The sequence below is a fragment of the Ambystoma mexicanum genome, chromosome 6q (assembly GCF_040938575.1).
Source record: "Ambystoma mexicanum isolate Mex_15411 chromosome 6q, UKY_AmexF1_1, whole genome shotgun sequence".
Lineage (NCBI taxonomy): Eukaryota > Metazoa > Chordata > Amphibia > Caudata > Ambystomatidae > Ambystoma > Ambystoma mexicanum.
Window position 1 is genome coordinate 1,350,712,193 of NC_090937.1, and position 13,104 is coordinate 1,350,725,296.

The following is a 13,104-nucleotide window of genomic DNA, read 5'->3' on the forward strand; positions in this document are numbered from 1 at the left end:
TTCTCCCCTATTTTAGAATCAGACTTGTCAAAGGTCATCATGCAGCTTACATCTACAAGTTGCAAGGGGATCCATGTTCTTCTATAATTATGAAAGTGTGCTCACCTTTGCATATAGCTGCCCGATGCACATTTGTAAACCCTTCATTCGCACAGAATCATGTTCCAGAAGGCTTTAAAAAAAGCTTGGAGTACCCCTCTGTTAAAGAAACTAGTTTTGTGCCCACTTATTGCAACAAACTATAGACCTATCACAAATACTCCATTTTTGTTAAAGATATTTGATAGGGTTGCCTATAATGAAATATCTGTGTATCTCAATCATCATCAGATATTGAATAAACGCCAATCATGTTTCAGACAAAATCACGGAATGGAAACAGCTCTCCTTCATCTGAATGCTAAATTGCTTGAGACTATGGATAATGGGCAAGCGTTGCTCCTTATAATTTTGGACATTTCCGCAGCTTTCGACCTGTTTGATCACTCCATACTGATCACCAGGTTGGGGGAAGTGGCTAAATTCTCTAATGGATTGCTTACTTCTTACGTGATAGACAATGTAGAGTTGTTAGCGGTGAAGCCGAGGCTAAGCCGGTTACTCTATTATTTGGCATGCCTCAAGGAGCCTGCATTTCCCCGTCACTCTATAATCTCGCCACTGTCCCGTTCTTGTATTTATTGGTACACAACAATATTACATTCCCCAATTATGCAGATGATACTCAATGTGTAATCCCGCTTACAGGATCTCATAAGGAAGATGAGTGTAATATCAATATGATCTATGATACCCTCCAAAACTGGATGGTTCAGAAAGGACTGGCCCTCAATAAAGAACATACTGAACGTATGTTGGTTGGCTCATCAAAAACATTTCTGAAGTTAGGCCCACTGTACAAATGCTTTTCTATTGCAAATTGCAAAATCAAGGTTCATACAAAAGTAAAAACCAGAATCTGAATATAAAGGCACAGATCAGTGGGTTAGTCTCTGCATCTACATACTATATAAAGTTACTTGCTCACCATCTGACTCTTATCTTGCAACAAAAAGGCGGAGACGAACGCAAAGGCCATAGTAGGCTTCAAAATTGATTACTGCTGCAGCCTGCTTATTGTCAGCTCGCAATCTCATTGTGATTGCCTACAGGTGGTCCAGAAGAGTCTAGTCAGGGTGGTCAAGGGACTCAAATGGAGAGACCATGTGGTGGACGCAAGGCTAATTTTGCACTGGCTACCGATGAGGGCCAGAGTTCAGTTCCAGCTACTTTTAATTACTCATATATGTCGCTTGGGACTCATGCCATCCTACCTTAGGGATCGTCTGGTAGAGAAACACCATATGAGAGCCTTAAGATCAAATTACAGTAATCAATTGATGACGCCACATTGCAATACCAATAAAGCTCTAATGGGATCATTTGTCACTGCCGCCTCAAGAGCCTAGAAAGCCCTCCCAACGGATCTTAGGGAACTTAAGTCAATTGAACCTTTTAAACAGAAATTTAAAACCCTGCTATTCTGCTAGAGTAGTCCTCCTTTGCTGACTTCATTGAAGTTCTTAGAGTACAATTTCTTTCCCCTCCCACCTCGGGGTATTTGTTGTTTTGTGGACTAGTAAGCCTTCGGGTCATTGGTGCAGGGAATAAATACAAATACAAATACACCTTTCAGCAGACTCACCTTCAAGCAACACACAGCCTCTAGGGGACACGGGCTATGGCTGCCACAATGTGCTGCTGTACATCAAGCTGCACCCCCAAACCACCACTGCCCTTTCAGGCCCCCTTCCCTGATTAGCCTGTTGGGTTATGCATCCTTCTGAGTCTGGTCCACCCCTGTCCTCCCACCTAGATGCTGGTCACCGCCGGCAACCCATGGCACTTGCCCCACTAGGCTCCCCCCTGCACTTGCCTAGCACCTGGGCCCTTTATTCCTTCTTCCCCTCCCCCTTGTATTTGTATGCTCCATCCCCTGAACGTCACTGCCCCCACACTCCCCTGCACTTCTTGCTACTACACTTGCACGATCTAAATGTCACAAGGCCTAGTAGGACCGTTATTGTTGTTGATCTCCCCTGTCCCCCAACACCTTTTTTGTCTTGTGGTGCCTGGAAACACCATTTTGCTGTATAGTGTGTCTTATAAATATTCAATGTATAAATAAATAGACAAGCAGTGCAGCAACTGTTAAGGGTACCAGCTCAGCAAAGGCAGAGGAGACATGTAATGTGGAGGCCCCAATACCCCATGTCAGAATCTCCACCTGGGCAATGACTGATCACACTGATTTTGCCTTTTTGCAAAGTTATTGTAGATCTTTGGTGAAACTAATGTGTTCTGGCAAGGTGTTCCAAGGTTTATCAGAGATAACTGTACACGATTGGCCAAAAGTTCTGGACTTCTTGGATCGATTTCAAAGATAATTTATTTGCTAGAAGTTCTTTGTGGTTGAGAAAGGAGATATATTTTGAAAAACTGTCCAAGATATTCCAGAGCAGAGCCATTAATGTATCTATGAACAATAGTCAATAATTTAAAAGAGATTCTATATTGTGTTGGTAACCAGTAAAATTACCAAAGTACTGGAATGTTGTAAGCATCTCTAGGAGTATCTGATACTATACAGGAAACAGTGCTCTGCAAAATCTGTAAACGTTGTACCATATATTCTATTATGTCTCCATAAAGAGCATTATAATAATCTAATGTTGATCCTATTATCAAGCGGTCAATCTGTGCACCATGCTTAGAGGATAGAAAGGGCTTGACTTGCCTTAGCAGCATCAGATAGTAATTGCAAGCACCTATGGTCTAAATTCTATGGGAAGTGATGGACAATGTGGAATCAAAAATCATTCCCAATGTTTTTACTTTAATTTATGTAGGAATATTGATTCCCACAAGAGGGATGTTGCTTTAGAGGCTTCACATTTTGGCTAGCTTTTGGCATTCCATTTTTCTATCTGAGTAAATTTAGATTGAATGTGAGATATATTTGAGTTAATATCACCATTAAATCTAAAGATAATATGCGTACATCTGCATAATTTTGGAAGGTAGCATCCAGGTCTATCAATAAATCATGAAAAGCTTGTATGTAAATGTTACAGCGCATGGGGATAGACATGATCCCTGCGGCACACCATGGGTAGCTGCATGGGTAGCCATGTCGACTGGGATGCCTTTACTCTGATTGGCCTCATCTGATTATTTACAGCCAATCAGTAGCCGGCAGGTTTTTTAGCTGACCTCAACACCAAAGGCCCTCATAGAAGGCCCTGTCTGTGCCTGTCCGTGCCAACGAGGGCTTGGAGGGACTCCATTATAGTCCCCTTCTTCAAACTTTGAAGCAGCCTCCTGCTGTACAGCCTGCTACCCCACAAACTTGGGCCCTTTCACCTCTATGCTCTCTGTAGATATACCAGTGAGTGATGGCAGAACTTTTCCACTGCCTCCTCCATCAACAAATTTGAACCAAAACCGTGCCTACCTCACTTCCTTTCCTCACCTATTCTACTCCTTCCTTCACTGCATTTTGTGTCCTTTTTGAAATTTGAATTCAGGTGTGTGTTTTTAACAACTTTGCACCCTATTTTGCACTGCATTTTGTGTCATTTTGAAATTCGTATTTAGGTGTGTGTTTTTTAACATCTCTGCACCACATTTTGCACTGCATTTTGGGTCCTTTTTGCTACTAGTAGGCTGCCTGGTGAGCTTGTTTTAGATCCTATTTATTTATTTATTTATTTATTTATTTATTCATTTATTTATTTATATAGCGCTAAAACCCGCAGGCATCAGAGCGCATTCCAAAAAGACAGGACAGTGATTACAAAAACGGGACAAGAATAGACACACAGAAGATCGTATCATGGGGAGCTGAGAGAGGTTGCTAGTCAGTTTATTTAAAGAGTAGGGTCTTTAACTTCTTTCTGAAGAGTTTTTAGTTGGTTTCTAATTTCAAGGATACAGGCAGTTCATTCCATTTATGGATGCTTCTGTTTGGAAAGGCCTTGTCCAGGCCGTTTTGCTTTTTAGCTGGGGTTGTCTGGAGAAGACCTTTGTTGGAGGATCTTAAATTTCTAGATGGTTCATGCCACTTGAAGTGTTTTTTCAAGTATGCTGGGGTTTTGCGATAGAAGGATCGGTGGACCATTGTGAGGAATTTAAAATTAATTCTCTCCTCCATGGCCAGCGAGTGTAGATCTTTCCTATCGCCTGTGATGTGTTCCCTCCTTGGCCTACCCGTGATTGCCCTAACGGCATTATTCTGAATTACCTGCCATTGCTTCAGGCATTTCATATTAGCTCCCAGAAGCAAGGAGTTGCCGTAGTCCAGCCTTGACAGTATAGTTGCTCTGGCTATGGTAATGCTGTTTTTTTGGTTGAGCAAGGGTCTAATTTTTCTCAGGAGCTTTTATAGGTATTAACAGTTCCTTTTTAAATATGCTGTATGGGCCTCTCTCCTAGTGAGGCTTGTAGGCAGACTCCCAGTGTCCTTACTTTCTCGGATATTGGAATTAGGGCATTTTTTAAACTGAATGCGGAATATGAAGGAGTTAGTTTTTTCCTGCCGTGTGTGGATCCAAAGATCATTAGTTCCGTTTTGGTCCCATTCTAACACATCCAGTTGTCTTTCATCCAGCCCTCGACGATGTTGTATATAGTCGTAGGTTTTTCTCTGTCTTGATTATAGTCTCCACTAAGCTCGAATACCAATTAAGTATCATCGGCGAAATTAGTGAAGAATATTCCCAGTTGAGTTAGCATGGTACTTAGGCATTGCATATACAGGTTAAACAGTAGGGGAGAGAAACTAGCTCCCTGCGGGACTCCACAGTCCACTGGTTTGGTTCCGGAGGCCTTAATTCCCCAGACAATCCTGGATTGTCTATCTTGTAGAAATGATGATATCCATTCTGTTGCCTCTAGTGAGCAGTTTCCTGAGAGTTCTAGGGCCTCTCGGAGCCTCTCGGAGCCTCTTGTGATCGAGCAGATCAAAGGCTGCCAAGAGATCCAGTAATACCAGTAATACCAGGAGACCTGATTTGCCCTTGTCCAATATACCTAGTATCTCGGTCTGCAGATCTAGTAAGGCTGATTCGGTGCTTAAAGCCCGACTGTTGGGGGTGCAGCATGTTGTTCTCGTCCACATAGTTCTGGAGCTGTTCAGTGGCTACTTTATCTAATATTTTCAACAGGAAGTTGCAATTTGTAATAGGTCTTAGATTTGCAGGGTCTTGTTGGTCTAGTTCAGGTTTCTTTGGCAATGGGGTAACCGTGACTGTTTTAATTATAGTAGGTACTGATTGATCCCAGAAAGATGCGTTTAGAGCTGTGCTCTGAAGCCACTCCTCTCTCCTTCAACTATCCTCTGCTTCTCCTATGGCACTCACCATCTCCCCTATCTTCTCTAACTGCTACACTATCACCTATCCTCCCTCTCTCACGAGGTCTGGAAGGAAAAAGCATAAAAAAGACATCCTGACCACGAACCCTGGCCTACCGATCGCAGACACTTATGTCAGCACAACTTCCAGACAGTCCTTCACTGATATCCTCTTCTCTGTCCCCTCCTTAGATCTATGGACACCTCATCTCATCTCTACACTCTCGCCTTACACATCCTCTCTGATTAATGGTGGCACCAAATGGGAAGTCCTCTTGGTGTGCTTCGCATCATCCAGGTGCATCATTAATGTCTTTCACACTGGCATTATCTTGGTTCAGGTTCCTCAACCTAACCTCCTTCTCTTTGACTGGTGCCTGCTGTCCCTCATCATCTTCCTTACCACACCTGCTACTTCTTCCTCCATTCTCTCTGTCCCCCTCCTCTGACTGGTATACCACGCCCCTGTACCAGTCCTCGGAAAACCTTCAAAGGTGGAGACCTATTGCATCTTGCCACACTCAATGCTTGTTCTGCCATCAAACACTCTGTCGACCTCTGCCTCCTTCGTGAAGACATTGACTTTGATATCCTTGCTCTTGCTGAGATCTGGTTCAATGCCAGCTCAGTCACTGCTTTTGACTCCTTTCTCCCCGATGGCTATAAGATCATCTCCAAACCTCACCCTAACCGGGCTGCTGGTGGAGTTGCTCTGGTCTTCCTTGAGTGAGTTCCTTCTTCCCTCAAACCGACCCGGGCCTACTCTTCCTTTGAGAGTTTGGTCTGCAAGCTGGTCATCTCTCCTTCCTTCTCTCTGACCATCACCACTATCTCTAGGCCTCCTAGCTCTGCCACCCTATTCCTCTCTCAATGGGCTGATTTCTCCTCCTCTCTCATCGCAACCACTTCTAAACTCCTTCTTGTGGGTGATTTTAGCATCCACCTTGATTCCTCAATCACAGCATCCACTCTCTTATGTGACCTCTGCACCTCGCTCTTTCTCTACATCCTCCCCTCTGGTCCTATCCACTCAACTGGACACACTCTTGATGCCTTCATCCACACTGATCTTTCACTCTCCTCCCCACTGATCACCCCACTCTCCTGGTCAGACCACTCTCTCTTCTCTCCTCTCATCTGAGTCCTCTCATCCTTCTGACCTCCCCCAGCACAGCCAACCTCATTCACAAACATCTGTCTGATGAAACTAGTGTCAGATTTTGCCTCTACCTTCATCTCCCCTCCCCCCACTACAGACTCTACTTCTGACTCTGCTCTCAGCAACCTCCATCTTGCCATTACTAACACCCTTGACATTCTTGCCCAGTCATAAGTATCCACCTGAAACCTGCCTCCAAACTTAACACCTGGCAAGGCTCTGAACTTGCAGCCCTGAAACGCAAGTGCAGAGCTGTGGAACGGTAATGGCAGATCTCAGTCTCACCCTCTGAGATAGTGGCTGTCGCCTGCTCCAAAGGCAATACAGGCTCTCTATCCATGCCAATAAAATGGCCCACATCCAGGCTAGTGTCTCTGGTGCATTTAACAACACAAATGATTTTTAAAAAATCTGCAGGGAACTAGCCAACTCTTCCACAGCCTCTTCCACACCTCTTCCCTCCCAGCCCCTCTGCAACACACTGGCCTCACACTTCACTGCAAACACTCAGGACATCCTCATCACCTTTGCATTCCCTCCTCTCCTTGCCCCTCCCTCTTGCCTCCTATGGGCTCCCATCCCCCTCTGCCTTTCTCTCCTCCTTCTCTCCTGTCACACCTGATGAAGTCACCAGACATGTCTGCTCCATGAACGTCTCCTCCAAACTGGTCTGCCCCTGCTCCTCCAGAACCAATAAGGACAACATTTTCTCTCTTACCCCTGTACTTGATGATTTATGCAACCACTCTTTTGCTATGAGATCTTCCTCCCTCCCTCAAGCACTGTGTTGTTTGCCCCCTCCTGAAAAAAAACTTCTGCAGATCGTCATGTCCAGCCAATTACCACGTCATATCTATCACCTCCTTCCTTGTGAAACTCTTGGAGAAACTGATCTTCCCCCAACTTAACTGGCACACTGAACTCGTTGGTTGCCTCCACGAACATCAGTCTGGATTCTGAGCATCCAGAGGCATGGAAACTGCTCTTCTGAACTCCTGTGAGGAAATGCTCACATTTCTTGACTCAAACTCTCTAGCTGTTCTCATTTTACTTGATCTCTCCTCTGCATGTGATATGGTCAACCACTCCATCCTCATGAAACGGCTCCACGATACACTAGGTATCTCAGAGTGGGCACTGGATTTGCTGGCCTCCTTCCTCAGTGACCATTCGTCCCAGGTCATTCTGGGATCTTTCTTCTCCCCCACCTTTGTCTCCATCTGCAGAGTCCCCCAGGGCTCCAAACGTTCTCCTTGGCTTTTTAACAACTATTTTGCTCCACTTCCACACACCATTTACTCCTTCTCCCCAAACTTCCAGTGCTATGCAGATGGTACAGAACTCTTCTTCAGACTTCCTTCTGATCCTCTTCTCACTTCATCTATCATTCCCGACTGTCTATCTGCCATCCAGTCCTGGTGTACTTCTAGTGATTTCTGCCTCAACGCCAGCAAGACTGAGATCCTTCCTATGGGGACTCCTGCTCCCTCTTTCTCTCCTTCGCTCTGGCCATCCTCCATGGGCTCTCCCTCCTCTACTTCATCTGAAGCCAGAAACTTTGGAGTTATCTTCGACTCCTGTCTCTCCTTCATCCCTCACATTCAGGACCTTGCCAAGAGGTCCCACTTTCAACTCCACCTCCTCAAAGGAATTCTTCCTTTTCTCACTTTCCCCAGAAGCTCAATGTGTCTATGGCTCTGGTTCTCTCTAGGCTAGACTACTGCAATAGCCTCTACCTTAATCTACCCTCTTCCTCTCTATGACCCCTCTGGTTCATCCAGAATAGGGCTGGGAGACATATCCTTGGTCTCAAGCCCAGGGATCGCATCTCTCGGTTGCTAAAAACTCTACACTGGCTCCCGTTTGCTGCAAGGATCAAATTCAAATCCCTCTGCATCACCCACAAGACTGTTTAAGGCCATGGACCATGCTATCTGCAATTTGCTCTCTCTAAATACTCTCCCCCCATATCTGTATGCTCCCCAGGCACCAACTCTCTGTGTGTGAAATGATTTGATAAACAGTGAGCTGGTGGCAAATCCCTTTCCTCAGAAGCCTCTCTCCTATGGAATAACCTCCCACTACCTCTCTGTCTAGAGGTTCCTCAAGACTTTCCTTTTCACCTCCTCCTTCCCTTCCTCCCTTCTCTGCTAAACCTCACAGCTGCGGAGATTGGTGATCAGGGCTCTTCTGTGTCCTCCTGGATCCTGGCTTCCCACACCCAATCACCTACAGTTTCTGCACCGCCCAGCACTTTGCCTTTGCACCCACTGACTTCTGCCACCACAGGTTTGCACTTACCTATTTACTTGTGGTATACTATTCCACCTTGGGACTTAAAGCTGCTCCTCCCTAGCACTTCTTACTTGAAACAACTAGCACTTACCCCTTACCCCCTCACCTTCTCTCTCTCTGCCCTTGCACATTCTGAATGCCCACAATGCCTAATAGGTCCGCCTCTATCGTACAGTGTTATATCTAATGTTACTCCCATGTTCCCTCCCTGCTGCACTTTGTGGGCACTTTGAAACACAATTTACTTGTTGTATAAGCGCCTTACAAATGCACAATGAATACATAAATAAATAAACTGATTTGGAGACACAGTCATGTAATTTAATAATTTAATTCTTGTACTGTTTTTTAAAAATACAGTAATCCATGTGATGCTTCTGTTGGTGATTTGTATCGTTTGTCTATAAATTTGGATAAGAATAGGGTGGCCCTAAAACAAAATAAAAGGTTGCAGAGAGGTCCAACAACATTAGCAGGATGGTGTCCCCTTCATGTGTAGGAGGGTACTTTTATGTCAATAAGGGCTGTCACAGTAGTTCTATGAAGACGAAAGCCTGGTTGGTTATCTGAGTGTATATGGTGATCTTCAATAAAAGATTGAAGCTGCATCCTGGCCACCTAAAAAGGATAGTTTGTTATGGGTGAGTACATTGTGAAGATATCAGGGTCCAGTGTAGGTTTCATTAGCAGGGGAGTAATCCAGGCATGCCTAAGGATCAAGGGAATAAAGCTTTCCTGAAATGAGGTATTATCGATTCAAGTGATGATGAGGCTTAGTGAATCTGCACAATATTTAATGGATCACCTGGGCAGGAGGTAGGTCAGAGAGAAGAGATCATTTTAATAATATCTGAGATAGAAACTGGAAACAGTTCCAAACGAGAATTCTTCCAAAGTAGAGTCAGGTTCTGTAACTGAAAAGGGACATGATACCATAGGGCTGATTTTACATGTCATAGGTGCTGAGGAAGTAAACTTACTAGTACCACTCATGTCTTCAATCTTGTTTGTGAAAGCTATTTGGACATTGTTGCACCATTCTTCTGCTGGGAAAAATGCTGGAGATTGGGATTGTTTCATTTAGTTGAAAAGTTCTCTAGAAATGTTTTTGAAGGTATTGATCTGGTAAGCAAAGTATACACGTTTGCTTTTTGTTATAGCATCATTACACTGTTTGCAGGCCTGTTAAAACTTGGTGCTATTGTCCAGTTTGGGATTTGTCTGCCATTTCTGCTGTAGATTCAAGTAGTTTTGTTATTGATTATTTTGTTTTTTGGTGTGTGGTTTTATCAATTATCTTTGTCAGGTGGCAGTTTATAAGTGTTCTTATGAATATTCCATGACAAGTTGTTTGGTATGCCGCTTCCTATATTTGATGGGTGCAATAAAAAAAGATCTGTATTTATTTCTGTAGGATATAACCGATTCATCAGGGACACTTGGGCAAATCTATGATGAACAGGAAGGAGGAATAGGATTTCAAAATTATGAGATCAAGGAATGGTTTGTTGGCTAATGGGGTTAATATTCCTTGATGGAATCTAACATCATTCCCCTCTTGTGGGTTGGGCCAGTGGGCAGAATTAATATCAAGATTAGTGAGTGCTTGGTTCAGCTACGATGCTTGTAAATCGCATGCGTCCATGAAATGCATGTTGAGATCTCCAAAAATAATATGAACATCTTGGTGTTTCATTGAGGATTAAATAGCTCCCAAACAAACTGTATTCAAAGAGTGATCACACTGGGGGTCAGGGTGTAAGTGATATAATAGCTTAAAATGTATTTCAAGGGTTTTACATTCTATTTGAAGTGAGAAATTATTAGATCTTGATTGATTTCTTTAAAATTAAGCAAGTTCACCTCCTCAGTCTTGAGTTTTATTGACATAGTAAATTGAATTACCTTCCAGTAGAATGTTTACAATCGCAGTTCCAGAGGAATCTTAAATAAAGCAGAAGGATTTCATATAGAGGCATTGGTGTTGTTTGAGCTGCGAGCCTTTCTAATGATATTGTCAGTGTGTGTGCTTTAATGAAGATGCATGTACTCATCCTGGGTGCGTGTAATTTTATAACACACTGGACAGCCTTTTTCATAATTATATAGTTATTTATCCCATCTTTTAATATGAAATAACATTTTTTTTAGATAGCTGTGTGTGTAAACAAAACTTTGCAGAGCACAAAGGTTTGCAATTGACACTTTATCATAGCAGATGGGAGAAATGATAGTAAGTTCATTTTTACAATGTATACAGGGTAAGTGGCAGTTACTCTGTTTATATTTCTATTTTGTTTTATTTTACATTTTTAAAGAGCTCACACAGCCCATTGGCATCGAGGCGCTGTTACAGGAATTGTTTGTTTTTTAGTTGGATAATTATTTTGTCTTAGTTGCGTATTTATAACGTGCTTAAACACCCAGAGGTTTCTAAGCGCAGACCCGGGAATCGAACCTGTGTTGTTTCGTGTCGTCTTGCTTCCAAGGTGCGCATGTTGACGCTGAGCTATCCTTCCAGGATGTATTGTATTCCTAGAAGAGCTGTACATGTACTGTGTAGAAAATATTCATACCTGTAGTCTGTGTTCATGCATGTGGGTGTGCATGAATCTGCAAGTATAAATCTTCGGGAGTTTTATAGTAGTTGTTGCTGTAGGTACTTTGCAGTCATAGCCCAATTGTACTGAGAGTGATCAATAGTACATCTAAAGTGCTGATCTGTGATGATAGAGTTAGATGTACAGTTATTGGATGTGATTGGTGGATGATTGTGTGACTGCTTAACCGTAACCAATGAGGAAATGGTTCAGAGAGTGGAAAGTGTAGAAGAGCTGCCCCAGTGTTACCCACTTCGCGGTCACTGCAGCTGTCCATGGACAGGGCGTGCCACATCTGGGGTTTCTCAGCAAATCCAGCATGGAAAGGGGACTGTAGGGATCAGCCAATCAGAGGTTGTGATTTGTGTTGAAAGAGGTTATGTGTAATGAAGTTGGTAGAGGTGGAGAAAGTCAGGGTGTTGGTGGTTGGAGAAATGTTTGTGCATGGTTTGGAGCAGTATGCTAAATACAGGAATGTGTCAAACAATTTTGATGTTAAAGGAGTGGAGGTGGTCTGGAGCACTGTGCCTGGTTTCAATGTGCAGGGAATTGCACAAGTTTGTGGAGATTTGGGCAGGGTGAACAGTCTACATGTAGTTGTTATGAACTGTGGTGCTTTGCATTTGGGCTATGTCAGTGCCCCTACCTTGTTGGCAGATTTGGAACACTAGGTTCAGGCAGTAATGAAAAAACTTCCAAATGCCAAGGTTATTTTTTCTGAATCAGTACCTAGGGCAATATGTGTAGTGACCTGCATTGGTTGTGGCTCCTGCGTGGTAGATTATACCTATTGTTGTGAAGGTTTTCTTACCAAGTGATAGTTTACCATGTGTGAATCCAGTTAGCTTGCAGTTGTTTTTGGTACCATCTGTATTATAACGTAAAAGCATTACTATTACGTATTTACTATGTGTCTGTATTTGTAAGGTGGCAAGACCCCCACACTGTTCATCTCGGTAGTGATTGAAAGTGGGATAGCACAAACACACGTGTGCAAATTATAGGCCTCTAATATATAACTGCGGTCATGGGGTCAGGGGACCACGGCCTGGCTGGAGGGGGTTGCAGCAGGGTTTGCTCGGACATTCTCATACGAGCACATTTTGTCATGGCTCGAGACTTGCTCCTTTGAAAAATGTTTACGTGATTTGCCGTGTGAAGAGGAGATGGGCTGAGCTGACAGGTGGTGTGGGCTGGTTGTGGGTGTTGCTGGGAGAGTGCGAAGGTCTTCAGAGGAACAAAGTAAATCGGTAGAAATGTTGCCCGCATTGCTGAATAGTAGCAAACAATTCATATGTTTTTCAGAAATATTTCTAATGCCCCTATGGTCTGAAGGGCTATTGGCTCCCATTCTGAGTGAAGGTCTGCGCCGTTGAATTTTTCCTTCCGAGCTGAGCAAACCCACGCACCGTACACAGTATAAAGTTCAATTGTTTTTCGACCCTGAAATAAAGGCAGGATTCTGAAAGGAATGCATGAAGCGAGGGATGAACACTGGCAAATATGATAAGGTTCACCATTCCAAAACTGGACAAAGGAACATGTAATTTGATTTTATGAAAATTGGTTGACCTGAACGGAGTGTCTGCGTTACACCGATAGAATGTAAATGCTGAATATTATGTAAGTTTTACCCTCAACAGTTTTATAGAGCAACG